This window comes from Triticum dicoccoides, chromosome 6A (genome assembly GCF_002162155.2).
Source record: "Triticum dicoccoides isolate Atlit2015 ecotype Zavitan chromosome 6A, WEW_v2.0, whole genome shotgun sequence".
NCBI lineage: Eukaryota > Viridiplantae > Streptophyta > Magnoliopsida > Poales > Poaceae > Triticum > Triticum dicoccoides.
Genome location: NC_041390.1, coordinates 580,157,130 through 580,160,932, shown reverse-complemented (window position 1 = coordinate 580,160,932; position 3,803 = coordinate 580,157,130).

Genomic DNA, 3,803 nt, shown 5'->3' with positions numbered 1-3,803 from the left:
GAGGATAAAGAAGAGGAGGACAAATAAGAGGACAAAGGAGAGGAGGAGGACAAGGAAGAAGATAGTGAGGCAGAGGAGGAGGAAGAAGAAGATGAGGCCAAAGAGGGGAACGGAGACAAAAGTGCAGCAGTTGATGGCCGTGAGGGGGAAGGAGATGACGAGGAAGATGAAGGAAATATGCCCTAGAGGCAATAATAAAGTTATTATTTATTTCCTTATTTCATGATAAATGTTTATTATTCATGCTATAATTGTATTAACCGGAAACATAATACATGTGTGAATACATAGACAAACATAGTGTCACTAGTATGCCTCTACTTGACTAGCTCATTGATCAAAGATGGTTAAGTTTCCTAGCCATAGACATGAGTTGTTATTTTATCAATGGGATCACATCATTAGGAGAATGATGTGATTTACTTGACCCATTTCGTTAGCTTAGCACTTGACGTTTTAGTTTATTGCTATTGCTTTCTTCATGACTTATACATGTTCCTATGACTATGAGATTATGCCACTCCCAAATACCGGAGGAACACTTTGTGTGCTACCAAACGTCACAACGTAACTGGGTGATTATAAAGGGGCTCTACAGGTGTCTCTGATGGTGTTCGTGGAGTTGGCATAGATCAAGAATAGGATTTGTCACTCCGATTGTCGGAGAGGTATCTCTGGGCCCTCTCGGTAATGCACATCACTATAAGCCTTGCAAGCAATGTGACTAATGAGTTAGTTACAGGATGTTGCATTAGGAATGAGTAAAGAGACTTGCCGGTAACAAGATTGAACTAGGTATTGGGATACCGACGATCGAATCTCGGGCAAGTAACATACCGATGACAAAGGGAACAACGTATATTGTTATGCGGTTTGACCGATAAAGATCTTCGTAGAATATGTAAGAACCAATATGAGCATCCAGGTTCCGCTATTGGTTATTGACCGGAGACATGTCTCGGTCATGTCTACATAGTTCTCGAACCCGTAGGGTCCGCACGCTTAAAGTTCTGTGACGATCGGTATTATGAGTTTATAAGTTTTGATGTACTGAAGATAGTTCGGAGTACCGGATATGATCACGGACATGACGAGGAGTCTCAAAATGGTCGAGACATAAATATTGATATATTGGAAGCCTACATTTCGACATCGGAAGAGTTCCGGGTGAAATCGGGATTTTACCGGAGTGCCGGAGGGGTTACCGGAACCCCCCCGGGGTTAATGGGCCTTATTGGGCCCTAGTGGAGAGAGAGAGGGGCCGGCCACGGCAGGCCGCATGCCCCCTCCCCCTTTGGTCCGAATTGGACTAGGAGAGGGGGGCGGCGGCCCCCTTTCCTTCTCCTTCTCCCCCTTCCTTTCCCCCTCCTAGTCGGAGTAGGAAAGAGGGGAATCCTATTCCTACTAGGAGGATAATTCCTCCTCCTGGCGCGCCCTCTAGGGCCGGCCGGCCTCCCCCCTTTCTCCTTTATATACGGGGACAGGGGGAACCCATAAACACACAAGTTAATCATTGATCTCTCCCAGCCGTGTGCGGTGCCCCCCTCCACCATAATCTTGCGTGTGCTTAGGCGAAGCCCTGCAACGGTTGCTTCATCAACACCGTCACCATGCTGTCGTGCTGACGAAACTCTTCCCCGAGCTCTACTGGATCGTGAGTTCGCGGGACGTCACCGAGTTGAACGTGTGCTGAAGGCGGAGGTGTCGTACGTTCGGTATTGAGGATCGGTCGATCGTGAAGACGTACGAATACATCAACTGCGTTGTCATAACGCTTTCGCTTAACGGTCTACGAGGGTACGTGGATGACACTCTCCCCTCTCGTTGCTATGCATCACCATGATCTTACGTGTGCATAGGAATTTTTTTGAAATTACTACGTTCTCCAACAGTGGCATCAGAGCCAGGTTATTGCGTAGATGTTATATGCACGAGTAGAACACAAGTTAGTTGTGGGCGATACAAGTCATACTACTTACCAGAATGTCATACTTTGGTTCGGCGGTATTGTTGGATGAAGCGGCCCGGACCGACATTACGCGTACGCTTACGCGAGACTGGTTCTACCGACGTGCTTTGCACACAGGTGGCTGGCGGGTGTCAGTTTCTCCAACTTTAGTTGAATCGAGTGTGGCTATGTCCGGTCCTTGAGAAGGTTAAAACAACACTAACTTGACGAACTATCGTTGTGGTTTTGATGCGTAGGTAAGAACGGTTCTTGCTCAGCCCATAGCAGCCACGTAAAACTCGCAACAACAAAGTAGAGGACGTCTAACTTGTTTTTGCAGGGCATGTTGTGATGTGATATGGTCAAGACATGATGCTATATTTATTGTATGAGATGATCATGTTTTGTAACAGAGTTATCGGCAACTGGCAGGAGCCATATGGTTGTCGCTTTATTGTATGCAATGCAATCGCCCTGTAATTGCTTTACTTTATCACTAAGCGGTAGCGATAGTCGTAGAAGCAATAGTTGGCGAGACGACAACAATGCTATGATGGAGATCAAGGTGTCGCGCCGGTGACGATGGTGATCATGACGGTGCTTTGGAGATGGAGATCAAAGGCACAAGATGATGATGGCCATATCATATCACTTATATTGATTGCATGTGATGTTTATCCTTTATGCATCTTGTTGGAGATATAACTACTGAGTATATACCGGTCAGAAGGGGTCGGGTTATACCTGTAATGAGTTATTTATATTGAATCCCATGAAGACAAGGAGTATGTCACTTTAATATGAGAGGTCTAAAAGCCCAAGGCCCAAAGGCGGATTAGGGCCCGTAGACATAAGCCGCCATAAGGTGTGTAACTTGTGTTGTAAGATAGGAAAGAGTAGAAACCGAGCCGGACATGATTATAAGCCGGCCGGGATTCTGTAAACCGCTGGGCGTCAGCTTGTGTATATAAAGGGACGACCCGGCGGCGGTTCAAGGACAGAAAACAGCAACAACTCGAGAGCCGGGCAAAGCGGATTCGCTCCCTGGTCATCGAAACGCTAGCAATCCCATCATAACTGAAGTAGGCTTTACCTTCATTGCAAGGGGCCAAACCAGTATAATTCCTTGCGTCCTTTGTCCGCTTTAACCCCTTTAAGCTAACTACGTTGCGATGGCTCCACGACTAAGTCCTCACACTAGGACATCTGCCGTGACAATCCCACGATAGTTGGCGCCCACCATGGGGCTGTCGCACGATGGTTTCAAGTTCTTAGAAGGCAGCTATGAAGGGCTCAAGGGATACGTTGTTGGCCGGACGACCAAGAGTCGTCGCAGCAAGCTCTATATCGACAATGGAGGATGGGGCCCCGAGGCCGGTTCAATTGAGTATGGATATCGGGTCCCCTTCGGTGGTATTCATGTCTTCATTGGCAAGATCGGCGAACCGGGCCTCGAGCCGGACATCTGCACCGACATCGTTGAAACGGCTCAGCATGCGAGATCCGCCCGGGTTCAGCCTGCCGTGAAGCGTGCCTTCGTGGGAGTCATCCACGGAGTGGAATCTGAGGATAGATCGGTATCTGGTGGCGAAACCGTCGTTTACTCGGATGACGAGTCATCCATCGAAGAGACTCAGTCATTGTACCAACTGCAAGATGGCCGGTTTGGGGGCTGTTCCGATGGCGACAGTATTTCGGACCCCCTTGATCCGCCGAGCCGAGTTGCGATCTTCATGGCCGGTACGCAGTCAGCGCAGCATTCTTCAACCGCAGCAGCGATGATCTCCGGCTCAGCAACCGCGACAGCAGCTGGGGCAGGAGGCCCTGCTCCACCACCGGCTCAGGTTTTGTCCAA